Source organism: Lactuca serriola, chromosome 3, assembly GCF_051521515.1.
Source record: "Lactuca serriola cultivar US96UC23 chromosome 3, Lser_US96UC23_V15, whole genome shotgun sequence".
Lineage (NCBI taxonomy): Eukaryota > Viridiplantae > Streptophyta > Magnoliopsida > Asterales > Asteraceae > Lactuca > Lactuca serriola.
Window position 1 is genome coordinate 66,415,201 of NC_136410.1, and position 19,865 is coordinate 66,435,065.

A 19,865-nucleotide genomic window follows, 5' to 3' on the forward strand; every position below is an offset into this window, starting at 1 on the left:
TTCGTATTTAAGACAATCAATCTTGAAAATAGAATAGTTCTGAAAAAATATAAAGTAAGATAAAAAAAAATTATAAGATATTAGGAGATTTGTAAAATGTAAAATCAATAAAAGCGTTACGATTATTAGGAAAAAAAATAAGACTGTTAACATTAATAAAATGCAATATATAAACTAAATTATCACAATATTAATGAAATGTCATCATTTGATATTTCATATAATTGAAAGATATATATACCAAATGTGATATTACCAAAATTATTCAAAGTTGCGCCAACTCTAATACAAAGTTCTTGCGAACACCAAATAAATAAGAACAGGCATAAAAACTAGCACTTATATTAATAATCAATTCAAAATAAACCAATCATGATTTAGAAAAGAATTTTTATTGATGATATACTAAAATTAAATGCATATAATATTTAACAATCCATAAATTATGCTCTATGGTTTTATTTGAATAAATGAAATAATTGTCAATATTTAATGCAGTAAAAAAACAGTATATTAGTTGTCAATATAGGTTTAAATTAAATAACTTTATTATGAAATGAACGTATTAAAATGTTTATGCTTATATAACAATAAAATTAAGTAGTATTTTTAAATAATTGAAAAACATAAAATAACGACAAGTAGAAAATAGTCAATTCAAAAATAACAAAAATTGTCATGTGGCAAAATAATGAGAAAATGACATGTTGTAAAATGATTCTTATTTATTAGGATATATTTTTATGTTCTTTTATCTTATTTTTTTATTGTGTCGGCTTTTTATAACTTTATATGTATTTTTTTATATGTTCCTCCCATTTAAAATTTTATATTTTGACGACTTATGCATTTCCTTCAAATTCAAACTTTCCAAAATTGGATTCCGATAGTAACCTACCAAATTAATCGTCATTAATTTCATCTATAACTTCACCCAATTTAAATTTGTATTTTCCTTATATGAAATTTTTAATGATCCCAACTTTTTCCCTCCAAAAACATTTCAAACATTTATATCTTACGCGTTCATTTATCAACTTTTTATTTGTATTTTCCTTATATCCATAAAAAAAATCTTTTGATAACTTACGCGTTTCTTTTATAAAATTTAAACTTTTCAAAATCGGATTCAAACGTAACCTACCAATTTAATCGTCATTAATTTCATCCATAGTTTCACCGAATTTAAATTTATATTTTCCATATATAATTTTTTTATGATCTCGATTTTTTCCTCCAAAAATATTTCAAGCATTTATTTTTAGATAATGTTGCCATATAATTACTATTTTGTCATATAAAATAACAAAACTTACCAATATGCTTGTGTGTATATATATATATATATATATATATATATATATATATATATATATATATATATATACAGAGACAGAGAGAGAGAGAAAAAGTTAGGTTCAAATGTTTCTACTATCTATTGTGTGCACGTAGTATTGATTCTGGACCAATCATTTTTATTATTTTAATAAAGTAATTAATCCATAAATGCTAAATATTTAATTAATACTCATTATATTTACAACATGTAATATGCATCAATTATTTTATTAAAATAACTAAAATGATTGGTCATAATCAATCGTACATGCATACAATAAATAGTTAGAACAAAATAATATAACCCTATATATATATATATATATATATATATATATATATATATATATATATATATATTTCGATTTTATAAACAACAATTAACACTAAAATAAAGTTATTACTTTTTTTTTGTATAACTTACCAACCTACTTTGTTTATCTTAATACAGTAACAACAAAATTTATAAATTTACACACACACACACACATATATATATATATATATATATATATATATATTGAATTTTGTCATACTATTATATCGTATAAAATACAATTCTCTCCAAAATAATATTCTTCAGTAATTTCATTCATAATTTCATCCAATCTAATTTTATATTTTTCTTAAATAAAATTTTTTAATGATCCTGATTTCCCCTCCAAAAGTATTATAAACAGTTATTTCTTAGATAATGTTGCCCCATTATAATTACATAATTATTATTTTTTCTCATATAAAATAATAAAACTTATCAATATGCCTATGTATTTATATTTAACTTTTATAAGCAACATTAACACTCAATGTTGCTTCACCGTTACGAAAAGTCTCATAACGTTGCTGTTAGGCATGGCGCGTGACAAGTCATGATATGGCGCGCCATGGCGCGTTATGGCGTGTTATGGCGCGTGTTTTTTCGTTTGAGACACGGTTTTTTGCTCTTTATTATGTCTTTTCTAATCGGAGATACAAGTATTGTGGTTTTTGTTAACTTTTTGTTATTAGTTATTGATCTAACACTTCTAAAAAGTAGTTATATTTAATATAAATTTATATTTATGTGGTGATATAATTTTAAATTAATACAAAATCATCGCCTTACATCACGCCTTGAAAAACGCAATGGCTCGCTATGGCTCTTTAAGCTTGAGGCTTGGCCTTGCCGCCACGCCACGCCTCACATCATTTAAAACCTTGTTAACACTAAAACAAAGTGATGGATTCAAGTGACGATTCATCTTCTTCAAGAAAAAAAAAACTAAAAGTCTTGTCCGTAATGTTTTACCCATCAATCTTTCGTCAAATTACACTAATGTAATTTTGAAGGTACTATACGTGACTATGAATACCGTTTAACTAATAAAACAAAAAATATTGTCTACAAATAGGTTATTCAACGATTATAGATATTTATCGATTTCAATTTATCTTTTTTAAATTTCAATAATACCAATAACCATAAATTTTTAATAATTATTATGCTATATCTGTAGACATTTGTATCATTTTTTATGCGTTTCTCCGCATGTAATTCGGGTTATAATCTAGTTATTTTCGAATAGAAAGGTAACTTTGTAAGTAGTCAAGCCTCTTTAGCAAAGACCATGATTTTGTTTAAAATCAATTCTATTCAGAAAATTTGAATAATTTAGTGCTAAATCAGAGATTAAAAAAAAAACCATAATTTCAAAACTCAAAATCTTTACCCATTTTGTAAATAAATTACTTTCTCTACTAATGACATATCATCTCTAATAAATGAAAGTTTTTTTTTTGTCATTTGTCACACTCTCATTCAATTTGCTAAATGTCATTTTGTGGTTATTTTGAATTAAGTTTTTTTTTTCTACATGTCAATTTATGAGTTTTTCTATTTTATTAAATTTCACATAATATTTTAATGTAATAATTGCAATAAATGTAGTAATAAATGAATATTAATTTCACTAATAGACTTACCTTTTAATTTCAAAATTCTCAAAATTAAAGCTTATTAGTTTCTTTTTCTTTATTTAAATTTAAAAAATAAAAAACATTTCCATTATGATAAATCATTATTTTTTTTATAAATTCAAATTTTCAAATATTTTGATATTTATATTTAACTTTTTTTTTTAAAATTAATTAATACATAGATCTCACAACTAGTTAACTAAAATATTTCATCAAGCCATTAGAATAATTAAAATTTAATTTGTGCAATAATGTCGTTAATTTAATTTAAAGTTATATAAAAAAAATATATATTATACAAGAGAAATAAGCAAATGATTAGTAATTTTTCAATATAACTATTTAATACATTTTGTATTCTCCGGTGAATGTACAAGTGTCATCTCTAATTTGTTTGGATGCCATAGAAACCTCAAACCAAGGTAGATGTCAACTCACCATTGATCAAGAAGACCATTAGCTTGGGTTTTCACGGCGGCCGGCCGACATCATCGATCAATACAAACACATTGCCAGTTCATAAACACACAATCACCCCATCGATATCTCAGTATAAAACCATGACATTTTATAACACTTTTCCTACAAATCACACAGCTGATCAGTCTTCATCACATACAACGCATTAACAATGGCTTTTGGGTCTCCAGCCACCGTATTTGTTGTCTGCTTTGCTGCAATGGTGGCAGCGACCATCGCCATGGATCCAAACATGCCCGGAATGGCACCTGCTCCTGCACCGTCCTCAACCACCATGGTTTCTCCGTCAGCAATGATCGGAGGTTTCGTTGCTTTGGCTCTCTCATATCTCATGATCAAAGAAAGGGTTTAATTAATTAGTTCTTCGATCTTGTATGTTGCTATGGCTTTTGTACGTGTGTTTTAGTGTTTGATTTGTGTTTTGCGGAAGTAATGTAACTCCGATGCTTACTATCTACATAATAAATATTTTGGTATTTTTGTACCTAAAAGTGCGTAAATCTCAGTTTAATATCAACTTTAACAGGAAAAAGTAACAGAAATATGTAGCAATTAAAAATGGCAACACAGAATAAGCAATCTCCTTCACCGGAAAGGAGGTTGAAGGGGTGCTTCGGATTGCGACTCCGTATAAACCTTCTTAGCTCTTCCCGAACGCCCAGACGAAGCCGAAGTATCTTTTATTGCAAATGTTTGGAATTTCAAACGTCGCCGCCCTGAACCCACACACTGCAACGACGGAGAGAAAACCAGCCGCCTGCGAAGCAGCACATAGCCACCGGTTGAGAAACTGCTGCTTGTGGTTGGTTTTGGATGAGAGCAGATGGAGAGAGTTGAAGCACAGTCCAGAGTGAGTGAGGAAAGGAAATTTGGGGAAAATGGATAGAAGAGAGCGATGAGGGAGGGAGTGAAGACGACGACGTACGAAGATTCTAGTAAAGTCTGTAGCCTTTTGGGCTCCTTTCATGTTGATAAAAACTTCGGCTTTTCTATAATAAACCATGGGCTGGGTCATGGTGCCTGGTAACGTGACGAATGTATATGGTGTACCATAAACAATAACAAAATAAGATCATACGGGATGTTTGATAAACTTTCTAATAGTTCAATTTTAAGAGGTTATGTTTTAAGGGTTCAACATCCAAAGAGTTTGTTAAACACAACTTCAACCTCAGAACGAATTAGAGTTGTTGAATTAGCGTTGAACGAATCAATGAGTCTCGTCTTTGAATGACCATCTTTGTGAAAAATCACAAAGCTGCCCTCGTAACCTACATCGTTTTTATTTTATTTTTACTTTGTTAGGGCAAAGCTGCCCTCGTAACCTTTCATGTTGATAAAAACTTCGGCTTTAATTTCTATAATAAACCATGGGCTGGGTCATGGTGCCTGGTAACGTGACGAATGTATATGGTGTACCATAAACAATAACAAAATAAGATCTTACGGGATGTTTGATAAACTTTCTAATAGTTCAATTTTAAGAGGTTATGTTTTAAGGGTTCAGCATCCAAAGAGTTTGTTAAACACAACTTCAACCTCAGAACAAATTAGAGTTGTTGAATTAGCGTTGAACGAATCAATGAGTATCGTCTCTGAATGATCATCTTTGTGAAAAATCACAAAGCTGCCCTCGTAACCTACATCGTTTTTTTATTTTTACTTTGTTAGGGCAAAAAATAACCCCCCCCCCCATCTTCTTCAACAAGTGTGAAAGAAGGAGAACGTATCACCATGATTGTAGCAACTCGTAGAAGCGTTCAAAGGACTATATATATATATATATATATATATATATATATATATATATATACACTACGGAGTGTGCAAATTTTAATCAAACCAATTTGAACCAGCCGATTTAATTACAAACTAATCGACTATATTGTATATTCAATCACAATTGGATTGGATCGGTTTTGAAAATTCAAAATCTAATTGTATTGGATCGATTATTGGATGTCCCTGAAAATCCAATGGATGTAGGGCCCTATTTAAAGGATGTGATGGCTAGGGTCCCCCCCCCCCTCTCAAGTCTATAAACAAACCTTAGCCTATATTGTTGACATTTTGTGTTGATTTGAGTCGATGGATTCTTAAAAATTGGCAACTTTATGGATCCTTGAGGTCTCTTTATGGATATATGTTCCAGATTTGAAGTCCTACGAAGTTTTGGTTCCATGTGTGAGGTTTTGACCACTTTCTTCTTAGTTTGACCTAACTTGAATGAATGACATGCATTGGACATACATGTCAATAAAGCAAGGGTTTTCATGATGGTTATGAGTGCAAGGAAGCCTTCAAGAAAGGATGAGTGTGAGGCTTAATGGATTAAGGGCTTAATACATTATGAGGTCCAAAATAGACCCCACGGCTTGGTGGTGTACTCACCACAACATGGTGGAATGTGATGGGTTTTGAGCATTACAACATTCCTATAGTGCACATGCAACCCTAATTGATTTGGATCTAGATTTTTCTCAAGTTGTACATGCATATCAATTATCCAAAGCAAGAACCCTAATCTAGCATACAATTTTTGGATTTAATAAACAAACTAGGGTTAGAAGAATACCTTTCTTATTGATAGCTTGATCTTGACCTTCAAGAGCTTAGTGCCTAAATTCTTGCATCTCTAATGGATTCACAAACACCACTCGCAATGAGGAAGAAGGAGAAAGGTTATGGAGCTTCAAAATTTTCGGCCAAAGGGTTCTCTAAGAATGCATAGCCAAAAACTGTAACCTAAGGGTTCCTTATATAGCTGAGTTGCTAGGGTTTTCCAACTGGAAACCCTAATTTCCCTTGCTTAGGCCCTAAGCAACATATGGCCCCTATATGGCAAGCCTTGGACGAAAACTCTATCGGCTTCCCATAGATTTTCGTCCATCCTATACCAATAGGATCCATTACCGCAAACTACAATTATTATTGATTTACATAATCATTCCCCGTTCTTTTAATCAGTCTCTTTTGATCACTAAATCAATTCCAAATTAATTTCTAATCATTACTAATTAAATAATATAATTTCTCAATTAATATATTATTGTTATAATATGTTAATAAATCATTAATTAACCTCTTTTTCCAAAACTCATCCTATCATATTGCTATGGTGAAGGCAACCCAAAAGGATCATGCTACTATCGTGTAACATCCTTAAAAATCATGCCAAATTTAAAAAATTTAAAAAATTTAAAACATTTCAAAATCAATAATTACAAACTTGTTTTCAAAATAGTTTAGTGTCAGAGTATCCCATAATCAAATCATGAAACATAAGGTGGTGTACACTCACGGCTTCGCCTTCCCACGATCATCAGAAGTTCCTGAAACAATAATCCATAAATGTAAGCTCGAAGGCTTAGTGAGTTAGCCCAAAAATACCAATGCCATATAGATATAACTATATCATATAAACAGCAGTATGCATAATGAGCCTTCAGCCTGAATGGACCGCCTCGCAGGCCTTCAGCCTATTTGTACCGCTCTCCGAGCCTTCGGCACGTATGGACTGCCTCGCAGGGCCTACAAGCTATCCGGACCGCTCGCCGTGCCTTCGGTGTGACTACTGTACCCTAACCGGGTCTGCAGTCAATCCGGTCCGCCCTGGGTATCTTGGCCTACCGCATAAAGCAAGACCCGCCTCAACCCAATCGTCCAAAGGAACAAACATTTGCACATAAATATCATACACTAGCTAGCATGTACATATAGTCATACAGATCACAAACATGGCAACCATCTTATAACCAGGATACCGGGCTAACCGATCACTAACATAGCAACCATCCTATACCCAAGATATCGATCTAACAGATCACTAACATGGCATAATCCAATAACCAGGATACCGATCTAACAGATCACTAACATGGAAACCATCCTATGACCAGGATACAAATCATAAAGCATAACATGCAATTAACCCAGATACAAATCCAAAAAGTGCCGACATTAGTGCCTTAGACCTTTTTGATATAGTGAGGAGAACTCACCTCACAAGTAGTGCAGAACTGGTCTAAAAGTTTCCGACCGCCGTCTTACTGAAAATCCCGAACTATCCAAAATAACGAATACTAAGTCAATAATTGGGATCTCAATATTGCCCAAGGGTCCCGCATAGAGTAATTTTCCACTATTGCCTCTTCTCTAATTTGGGCCAAGGCTCAATGCCGAATCTATGATCTTAAAAGTTAATATATCCAAAGCCAATTAATGGCCCAATTTTCCCGGTTGGGCCCATCTCCCTAATTGGGCCTTATTCTAGGATCCATTATCAAAACTTGCCCAAAACTCAATTATTCAGAACGTCCAATAAGGCCCAAGTCCAACTAGTCCAAAGACGGCCCAATCTCGAAGCCCAATTCGTCAAAAGCCCAACAAAGGGTGTACACGGGGTGTACTGCTCTGGTACGCTGGGTGTACTTCCGTTTTGCATCGACCACCATCAGGGTTGTTGACTCAGTATGTTGGGCGTACAGAAATTACGCGGGGCATACGCGAGTTTTACCAAAACTCTAATAAGTGCTTAATGACTTAAGCACTTAACCCCAAATTCCAGATCCATCGACCAAATGTGTCTTTGAACCATAAAGTCTCGAACTTTAAGACTTTGGACGTCCAGAAAGTTCTTAATACATGGTCTTAACCCATTAAGACCTTCCTACTATATGTATGGGACATTTTAAGCCATTGGGACATCATTTTTATCACTTAGGACCCTTCCTAGGGTCTAAAAGGACAGTTATTACGTTCAAACCATAACATGCACAAACTTGGGACTTTTGGGACAAGAAATGGTTCCATAAAGCTACTAAGGCTAGATCTACATCATACACACATAAAGGTTGGAGCTTTTTACCTTCTGGTGCTTCTAGAGCACAAAGAAACTTAAGATCTACAAGCTTGTCCTCCTTCTCCAACTCATTGATGCAACACGTTCTTCTCCAACTACTCAAAGCACACTCTTTTAGCTCACACACTCAAGAAAGAGGTTAGGGTTTGGGGAAAACGGCTCAAATCAATGAAGGCTGAGGTGATGGAGGGTTTTGAGATCATAAGGACATTTATATAGCACTCAAACCCTAAATATTAGGGTTTCCACCTTACGTAAGTACGCTTAGCGTACATAAGTGTATGCCCAACATACTAGGGCGCGCCTAGTACGCTTAGCGTACCTTATATACGCTTAGCGTACTTTCTTGATCCCAAAGTTGCAACTTTAGCCCTCAGTCTTCTAATGGCTTCACTCTTCCAACCCCATGGACTATAAATGACAAAATAAACAGAGGATTCGGAAATATCTACAAAATCTCAGGATGTTACATATCGTGTCAAGTACATACCAATTATAGTTATGAGCTTAGACACCTAATCCAATATAATGGTTCTTCGTGACTGTTTTTTTTTGTGAGGAAGCCACGTCGTGGCATAAGCTTGGCCACGACGTGGTGGACATCTATGTTGACTTTTGGCCATTGAATTTGACCGTTGGCCTTTTAACTAAGTTGACTTTTGATCAACTCGAGGGTTTTAGCCTATGCATTGAGGATTTTCTCTAATCGTTGTATAGGTGGGTTGTGGTACCGGTCCATACTTCCGTGTAAGCCGTGATTTGTGTCTAATCGTCGGTGAGGTGAGTTTTCTCACTATACTTTGTACGACAATGTGTATCCTTATGTGTAAGATGTTGTTATGCTGTAGTGATCTGTTAGTCTGACAGATCTGCTATGATTAATTATGTTTGTTGGTTATTGTTTATTTGTTTTCATATGTTGACATATTGTCGGTGGGTTGTGGTGGTCCTGCTGTGTGTTGTCGGCCAACATACCCGGGAGGTCCAGTTGCGACTGTAGGCCTAAGGAGAGCGATCTAGTTGATATTGTAGGCTCATGAGAGTGATCCAACTATATGTTGTAGGCTCAGGAGGGCAGTCCAGGTGTACAATAGGCCTTACAAGGCGGTCCAGTTAGACTGAAGGCCCAAAGAGAGTGGTCCATGTATACTATAGGCCTTATGAGGCGGTCCAGTCAGATTGAAGACTCATGTGTGCATGCATTGTATGTGTATTTTTGTGTGGGATATTACGGGGAACTCACTAATCGTTGGTTTATAGTTGTAGATTCAAATGTTTTCCAGGTACTTATGGGACTGTGAAGGCGGGGTTGTACACGCACATCAACAATTTTATGATATGAAATTTCGTATTTTTTTCCTTATAACTCTTGATTTTGAATTTTGGTTTATGAACAAATGGTTTGACTTGAAAGTAACTTCACAAAAATGGATGTTTATTCTATTTTAACAATGAAAACTTTATTATGGCATTTGGGACGTTACAAAGTGACTTATCAAAAACTTATTCTTTAAGTCAGTAAGTGCTTATAAATTATTTTTATATAAACACTAAAAACTCCTATTACCGGTGTCAAAACAAAATAAGTCAGTAAGCAATTCAAATAACTAGTTCCAAAATCCCACTAAATTGAAGTTAGATAAAAATTGGTTGTATATTGGATAACCAATCAAATTATCCAATGGATTAAACCAATTTAATCCACCATCCAATCGGATTGGTTCAGTTGGATATATCAAATTTGATTATATCGGTTGACAAAAATCCAATATCCAATGAAAAATTGGATTGGATCGGTTCCATCAACATCCATTATATTTGAACCAATGAACACCCCTAGACTATACAAATCCCTTATAAGGCGTCACTTCATCCATGCGACGTTCGTCATTGTCAAAGCTTTCCTCGATGAACAGGTTAGGGATTCAATCTTTCTTTATGTTGTTTATCACATATAACTTAATTTACTTCCTGCTATTAGTTTTGATTGTTTAGATATTCATACGAATAATTACTTCTAATAATCGAATTATGGATTGCTATCGGCCATGTTAGGAAAACAAGGTTATATCCATGTTCACGATATGATTCTTCTTCATATGGTTGAAATTAACCACTCGACTTTGTTACCATAAATTTCCTTAATCCCTAATTATACTCCAAGCAAGTCCATCATCTATTACAACTCCAATATCAGTGAAAATGGTCGAATTTGTAATATTAATCGGGTAGAGGATGGAAAAATTAATAAGGTTTAGTGCATATATCGATAATGGACATATTAATAAAGATCATAAAGTGTTTGATGAAATGTCTGACTGTAATATTGCTAAATGTTGTTACTTAAAAGAATAATGAGTGTATTATAGCAATTGTGTAACGTCCCAAAAATTATGACAAATAAAATCATTTTTAAATTAATAAAACTGTAATCCAAAACATCACCATGAGACCAAATTGGAATAAAGTGTATTAATACATCATAAAATATCAGAGTATATCACAAAATCTCGAATAATGTGGTGTGTGTGCTCTGCAATCATCATGAGCCCTTCTCTTTCGAACCAGAAGTACCTGAAACATAAACTGAAAAATGTAAGCACAAAGATTAGTGAGTTCCCCAAACTATCACATACCATACATAATAAACACATATTGGCCCCCCGCCCTTCATCGGGACTTGCCCGACATTGGGTCCCGCCCAGCATCAGGCACCACCCGGCATCGGGTCCCGCCTGACATCGAGCCCCAATCGGTATACAAATTTGTCAGTCATCAGGCTCTGCCTGGAAATGGGCCCCTCCCGGTACACATATAAATATATAAACATATAATCATACGAATACATGCGATAATCACAAAGACAATAGCATACAATACAGTTATCGAGCACCACCCGACATTAGGCCTTTCTTGGTAAGCATACCAACACATAACACATGCAAGAGTCATGCAGACATCTAGCATCATAAGATAATAAACCATGGGTCGACATTGGTGCCTTCGACCCGATAAACACAGTGAGGAAACTCACCTCAAACTGTCGAATCACCCGAAAGAATCTCTAACTGCTGGCTTAGAAAATCCCCGCGCTATCAAAATCAATAACATCCAATTATTAATTGGATTCCGAATCATAACCAAAAGTCTAAGTTATTTGGCCCATAACTAGGGTAAAAGACCAATTTTCCCTTTATCTAACTTGGCCCAAAACCAAGGCCCAACTCAACCATATAGAGGCCTAAATCCTAAAGCCCAATATATATGGTCTAATCTTCTAAATTGAGCCCAAACTCATCATGGTCCTAAAATCCAAGGAAGCCCAACATGCTAATCTAAAGCCCAAAACATGGGTCTAATGGCTCAACTAGTCCCAAACTTCCAAATCCACATTATGGGCCAATACCAAGGACAATAAGCCCAAAGGCCCATCTGCTGAGTACGTGGGGCGTACTTAGCTCCAACGCTTAACGTACTCCATCTGGGGCTAGTACGCTCAGTGTACCAGTAGGCCGTGCTGCAAAACCCTATTTCGTTACTATACACTTTAGCCTGATAAATATAGGAATCATCGTGTGTAAAGAGGTGCCTTTTCTTCATGCATTATGGTCTGCATTGATGATTTAAAGTGCCCCCACATGGTGCATCCTCTGTTTCCTTTGTCTTGCACACCGTGACTACATCTAGACGTGATCTATTCGCCCTTCAAGTGGTTCGAGAATGTGGTTTATGGCTCTAAAGTGGGTAACATTCTGAAGATGTGTAAGGTCCATGAAAAGCTGATTCTGACCATGTTGACTGATGTTGACCAAGTTCTATGGTATCTTTCTTTTTCCATTTTTATTTTAGCTCATCTCGGGCTCATTTTAGTCTTGTTCTAACTTGAGGACAAATTAGGTTTAAGCTTGGGGTGATTTGATAGTTTATTTTATTTCCTTCTTTTTATTAGTTTATTTTAGAATTTTTAGGTCTTTTTATTGGTATTGCATTGTATATTCTTTATTTTCTTTATCATGGATCGTGTTGGCTACTTTCTATTTTGCATGAGATATTTTGCAGGGTTTTGGAGCTCATTACAGTTTGACTGGAGTTGGGCTTGGTGGGCTTTTCGATGCATTATTGGGCTTTACGACTCCATCAAAGGAGATTTGGGTTTAAAAAGTTGAAGACTTGGATGAAGTGGGCTTGTGAAGATGGGTCGTGGATTCTTATTTTGGGCTTGGACTATCCATATTTAAAGCTTGAAGATGATTGGCCAAATTTGAATCATGTGAGGCATGGAGGGGACCAAAGGAATCTTGGGTAGTGGGGTGTGTAGTGGAGAAAACTGAGCCAATAGAATTCCAACAATATTTGCGAGGGTGGAGTCTCAGTCGCGCAACACTTGCGAGGGTACCCGTGCAACTGCACACTTTTAGGCATTTTGGTCATTTTGCTCACCATTTACTTGGTTGGGGGGGGGGGGGGGTTAGGTCTAGCAACTAATTATTCGATTTGACACCATTGGAGGCGATTTTTAGAGCTTGATACTCATTCTTCTCATCTTTCTAAGTAATTAGTAGTTTCTTGATGCAAATACATTTTTGTGATTGTTATTTTGTTGCCATGGGCGGCTAGTTTCTCTATTTTGGTTAACTTTGGCTAAAACCCTTGGATATTTGTGGGTTTTGAAGGATTCATGCTTAATTGTCATTTATCTTATGTTTATGATTCTAGTTCATATTTCTTATGCTTGTTTAATACTTTGATCTTGAGCTTGGTACTTGAATGAGCAATTGTTGGTTTATTTCTTTGATTTAGCATTGAATCTACTTAGAATAAGGGCTTTATGATGGTTGAAATCATCTCTAGCTTATGAATCATGAATCCTTTATGGATGTGTAAGCATTGACATCCTCTAAAATTGGGGTTTCCTTCACTCTTAAGGCTAATCAACTTCTTGGGTTCAACTGCTTCAATTGAATTCTTGATTTTGATTAAGAAGGTGTGTTGTGGGCTTCCCCAACCTCCATACTACCTATGGGGAATCTTGGCATATTATGCTTCATAATTGCTATAACCAATTTGGGATGAATGATAAGCTTCATATTGAATCCTAATAATAAACACACAAATGTTCATTGTGTTGAATTGCCTTAGTTGACCAATTATCCCCAATATTTGAGCATCTCACCATCTTGCTTAATTTCAAGATTTTTAGTTATTCAAGTCTTTTAGTTTTCAAGCAATCACAACACCCCCCCCTTTAGTTTAATTGTAGTTAGTTTATTTACACTAATTCTATTGGATTGCATTGGTGATTGAATACAACCATTTCCCCGAGAATCGATACCCCTTTTTTACCATTATATTAGATTTGATTTGCAAACAAAGGGTGTAATTTGCTTGGTGAACTTGACATCCCACCAATCGTCAGTCTGCGGATGAAAGGCCATGCTGAAATGCAGACGAGTACCTAAATCGTCGTGGAATCGCTTCCAAAATCTAGAAGTAAATCGGACGTCCCTGTCTGAAACCACAGAAACCAGCACCCCATGTCGTGCCACGAACTCCTTGATGTATACCTCAACCAACTTCTCCAAAGAGATACTCTCCTAAATCGGGATGAAATGCATGCTCTTGGTCAATCAATCCATGATGACCCAAATCGAATCCACTCCCTGCGCAGTTCGAGGCAACTTTGTAATGAAATACATGGTAATCTCCTCCCATTTCCAAACAGGAATATCCAACGGCTGAATCTTGTCGTGAGTCTGCAGATGTTCGGCCTTGACTTTCCTGCAAGTCAAGCACCGCTCCACATACCATGCTACATCCTTCTTCATGCAGGGCCACCAATAATCAGGAAAAGATCTCGATACATGTTCTTCTCCCCGGGACGAATGGACAACCTTGATTTTTTTCGCCTCCTACTTAAGAAATTGATGTACACCACCCCAATACGGAACCCATAACCTTCGATGAAGAGTTAACAACCCACGAATATCGTAATCAAAGGAAGCCACTTGACTCACAATGCGCTCACTCTTCCGGTGCTCTTCCTTTATAGCCTCGATCTGAGCCTCACGAATCCTCTCCAACAGCAGAGTAATCACGGTCATCCTCAAACAAATATCCATGATTGGAACCGCGACTGCCTTGTGGCTGAGAGCATCGGCCACCACATTGGCCTTCCTTGGGTGGTAGAGGATATCACTATCATAATCCTTTACCACATCTAACCATTGGCGTTGCCTCATATTCAGATTCGACAGATCTATCAGATACCTCAAACTCTTGTGATCTGTGTAAATGGTATAGCGCACCCCATAAAGGTAATGTCACCGAATCTTGAGGGCTAAAACCATATCCCCTAGCTCCAAATCATGTGTCAGATAGTTCGCCTCATGAGGCTTCAGTTGCCTTGAAGCGTAAGCGATCATGTGACCCCTCTACATCAAAACTGCCCCTACACCCGTGATAGAAGCATCATAATGAACCACAAAGTCCTCAACACCCTCTAAAAGGGTCAAAATCGGCACCTCACATAATCTCTGCCTCAGGGTCTCAAAAGTTGCCTGCTGCTCAAGCCCCCAACAAAAAGTTACTGTCTTCTTCATCAACTGAGTAAATGGAACTGCTATGCTGGAGAAATCCTGGATGAATCTCCGATAATAACCTGGTAAACCACGGAAACTTCGAATCTTAGATGGATGTAACGTCCGGGTTTCAGGGCTAAGCATTTTTGTCAATGTAATAGTCTATGTCAACTCTTGTAACTCTTTTTGAAGTAATAAAGATGAAATATTTGAGTATTATGTGAATTATATGTGTTTATTATTTAATTATAAATGTATAATTAATAAAGAATAAAAAATGAGCGTCAAAAATTAAAGTGTGAGATAATCCCGATATCTCTACATAAAGTTGTAGAATATGTCTCAAGGTTTCCGTGCATATAAGGAACGCCGAAATCCGAGTTATAACGAAGAAGTTATGACCCGTCGAAGTTTCACGACAGAACCGGCACGATACCGGGAAGCGTGAATAGTGAATTTACGATAGAGCGAGATTTAGCCTTAGTGATCTAAACGAAAGTCGTAGAATATGTTAAACTAAGAACATCGATAAAAATAACGCCCAAATCTGACTTCGTATGAAGAAGTTATGAGATTTTAAACAGACCAATCATGTCCCGGCTTGTTAAAAATATAACTTTAAAAAATAAAGTCAAAATTAGCCGACGGAGTCTAAACGAAAGTTGTAGAGTATGTCTTCACCTACGCGTGGATATAAAGAACGTCAAAAACGGAGTTCGTATGAACGAGTTACAAATTATAATAGCATATTTACGTATTAAAATAAAGTATAAATCATGTATACGTACACATATATATACATATGTATATATCATTATAAAGGTATCGACGATGCGGTCATTATAAGACTAATGTTGAGTTCTTTCGACATTAGTTTAGTACAAATATCATTAAATCCATTTATAATAGTATTATAGAGGGGTGTTTAGTTGTTTATATAACTAAAAGGTCATTAAGTAATTATGGAGGGTAGTTTTTGAAAATTCAATTAGTATAAATAAGAGCCTTGGGCTCTCATATTTCTTGCACCATTCTCTTGATTCAAGAGTTTTTCTCTCCTTATCCCCCGAGCATTTCGGTCCCTCGTGATTCGACTTCTCTTTCTGTAGTTTAGTATAGTAAGGTGAGCGCTGAAGCGCTGCACGAATCTTTCTTAGAAAGATTCAGCGACGAAGTCCTGCCCCTGCAGAGCCCGACTCCTAGCTAAAACCCCCTTGTAAGTAAGTTATGCTTACCTTATTTTAATATAGCTTATATTTAAAATTAGTATTGTTATTATGAACTTATAATAAATATTTGAGCTATTATTATAACTTATATAAGTGTCGTTATAATATTTTTTTTAACTACTCGCGGTACGGGGAATCTGGTTTAAAGGGCCGCATAGGGTTGTTGGATTTCAGAAGTGCTATATGCCAAAATGGTCCTGCCCTCCGGTGTTTTATGTCTGGCCCCTGTCTGTACATAGTGGTTGGAAAATATTGTTTAACGCTTATATAATAATAATAATAATAATACTAAGACTAATAGTTGGTCACGGTAAATATTAGACTAAAATTTAGCGATAATAATGCTAGGTTTCGTCGAAGGAAAATAGAATCGTTAGAAGCAAGCGCTGCCCGATTTTGGAATCATCACCTTAACAAGTGAGTGCATAGTTACTTTCAACTTACACATAGATATGAAGTATTTTATATAAATTACGTGCTATGTGTGCATATTATCTGAATACTTGCTATCTATGCTAGATGAACGTTGTTATACATGTTTTCAATGATTTAAACTATATATGTATTTTATATCTACGAAAATGCTGGGGTAAAACATGGGTAGATGCAATAGGTGATGTGTGATAAAATGATGAGAGGCCTCGATGTTGATGTTGTTGATTCTGTCATCTAGCGGAGTATGGATGACGACCACGGACTCTTCTAGACAGTCCAGTGGAACATTAGCAGGCTCGCAACCTGTAGGTGTTTGTGAACGATATGTTCACCGGTGTACTCCATCCCCCACATGGTTGCCTTTAGGACATTTATTGCTGAGGAATCCCCTTAGCAGTAGTGTCCGTCCCGATGATGATCCTTAGGCTAGGTCCATTATGATAGGTGTTTAGGGACGTAAAGTGAGGATAACGGGAACGGGTAATCGGGTTATTGTTGATCGATGAAATTAATAAACTTATTTATTGTGGGTTGAAAACCCTATGTGCTCACCAGGCTCCCAAGCCTGACCCACTAAGTTTTATGTATTACAGGTAGTGGCGCATGAGCATAGGTGTGATGTTTTGGACGAGGGATTACGGATATAGGCCTGTAGATATGAAATAATGTAGTAAGGCTTATATTGTACTGTTTATGCTTTTGATCTGTACGAACATGGCATCCCGAGTCTTTTAATGAAATACATTTCTATGGAAATGCTTTTGATAAATCTTTATCATATTTTTGTTTTGGGACAAATTCCGCAACACTTTCATTTAAAATGTAACTCTGATTTTTAAACAAAGCATAAACAAACCGGTCTTTTCTGGCCGTGATTTTGGGGATGTCACAGTTGGTATCAGAGCATTAGTTTAAGCGAACTAGGAATTTGTAGGATTTCTAGACTTAAACTTAGAATGCTAAGCGATGATTGTGAGGTGTGAGCACTAGCTTATTTTAGGAATTGTGCCTAAAATGCTTTTATGTGCTAAATGCTTTGTGCATAATATGCTGTTAATTGTTCGGATCTATGGTCTGTTGCCGACCGGATCTAGAAACCTTATGTGTTTAGGATTCTAAACGTACGACTACGATATTAGAACTAGCATGTAAACGTTTCGGAGTGATAAGGACGATTTAAAACGTCTATCCTAAATAAAGATCTAAATTCACCTTATTCGGTGTATAGATCAAGATGGCAAGGACCCGTAGCGGAAACGTGAACGCAAATGGAGGTAGGAACCAACCTCCAGTGGTTCAGCAAATACCTGTTGTTGAAGAAGTTGCACCTGAGCCAGTCACCATGGCTGGAGTTCAAGCCATGATTCAGGCTATGCTAGTTGAACAAAGGGAAGAAATGAGATGGATGCTCCACGAAAATAGGGACGAACCTACCATACATGTTGAACCGACGGAGCCAGTTCCCGAGCCATCTGAGGAAGGGAACTATAGCCGCCAAGTGAGTCAAGTAGGGACTCAAGGTGAGCAAAAGGATGGCTCAGAAGGGAGAAACAACAAGGATGGGCGGATGTACAAAAATTTCTTGGGTGCGAAACCACCAAGTCTCTCAGGAAGCCCGAAGCCTGTTGAGATTATGGACTGGATCTCCGAGATGGAGATGGTGTTTGAGAGCTGCGACTGCAGCAAGAAGCAGAAGACTATCTTCGCTGTGAGACAATTGAAAACTGGAGTCTTGAGCTGGTGGAAGCTATTGGCAGATACAATGCCACGGGGAGAAGCTCTGAAAATGTCATGGGATGAGTTCTTGGAACAACTGAAGGCGCAGTACTGTTCAGAGATAGACCTGATTGATCTGAACAATGAATTCCAAAATTTGAAGAAGGGGAGAATGAGCATCGATGACTATGTTGCTGCATTTACGGAAAAGATGAAGTTGTTTCCATACCTAGTGCCAACCGAACTTTCCAAAATTGAGAAATTCGCAAACGGACTGCCGGCTGACTTTGGCCCAACAGTCAAGATGGCAACCACTCTGAAATCAACTGTTCGAGCAGCTAAGAACGTGGAGACCCAACAAAAGGAAAGAGGTCTGGAGAGGGCTGAGGTTGGTGAGAAACGGAAGTTCAATGGATCCTCGAAGTCCAACAAGAAGAGTAGATTCTCGAAGTCTGGTTCGAGGGGAGGAGGATCAGAAGCGAAGTGGTGTGACAAGTGCAAGAAGAAGCACTCTGGGAAGTGTGACGGAGGGGTCACTTGTTACAAGTGCGGAAAGCCTGGGCACTACGCCAATGAATGCACCCTCAACCAGAAAGCCTGTTATGGGTGCAATGAAGAAGGGCACATTTTGAAGGACTGCCCGAAGAAGAAGGAGTCAGGGAGACCCAACATACCACCGAAGCCGAAGGCGAGAGCCTTCCAGATGACGCTCGAGGCTGCAAAGGAGGCAGCAGACGTCGCTTCAGGTACCTTTCTTGTAAATGGTTTGCCTGTAAATATACTATTTGATTCCGGAGCCAACTACTCCTTTGTGTCGCATAAATTTGGTGGGAAATTAGCATTGTCTGTAGAAAAACTAGATAATGCCCTGATTGTAGAAATTGCCAGTGGCAAATTCGTACCTGTTAGTAATCGTATTAGGAACATCGTCATTGACCTAAACGGAAACGAATTCCACGAAGAGCTATTACCCATAGAGTTAAACGGTTTCGACATCGTTTTGGGTATGGATTGGCTTAGCGCCAACGATGCTGAGATTCAATGCCGAAAGAAGATAGTAAAGGTAAACCCACCCGGAAAAGAATCATTTATGGTGTACGGGGACAAACGCAGAGTGAATTCTGGAATCATCTCCCTGATGAAAGCCAGGAAATGTTTGTCAAAGGGATGTGCATCATACTTGGCATTCGTAATCGATGCCAAGAAGGAGAAGAAAGAGGTGCAGAATATACCGGTTGTGTGTGATTATCCGGAAGTCTTTCCCGAAGATCT

General features: G+C 36.6%; 1 long non-coding RNA gene across 1 annotated transcript in view; it reads left to right on the forward strand.

Annotated features, from left to right (window-relative positions):
* Positions 1 to 17,646, forward strand: part of LOC145094491 (uncharacterized) — a 216,646-nt gene extending 199,000 nt beyond the window's left edge. Inside the window, exon 2 of the long non-coding RNA XR_013703381.1 lies at positions 17,471 to 17,646. This is a non-coding gene — a long non-coding RNA (uncharacterized LOC145094491). The remainder of the gene's footprint in view (positions 1 to 17,470) is intronic.
* The last annotated feature ends 2,219 nt before the right edge of the window (positions 17,647 to 19,865 follow it).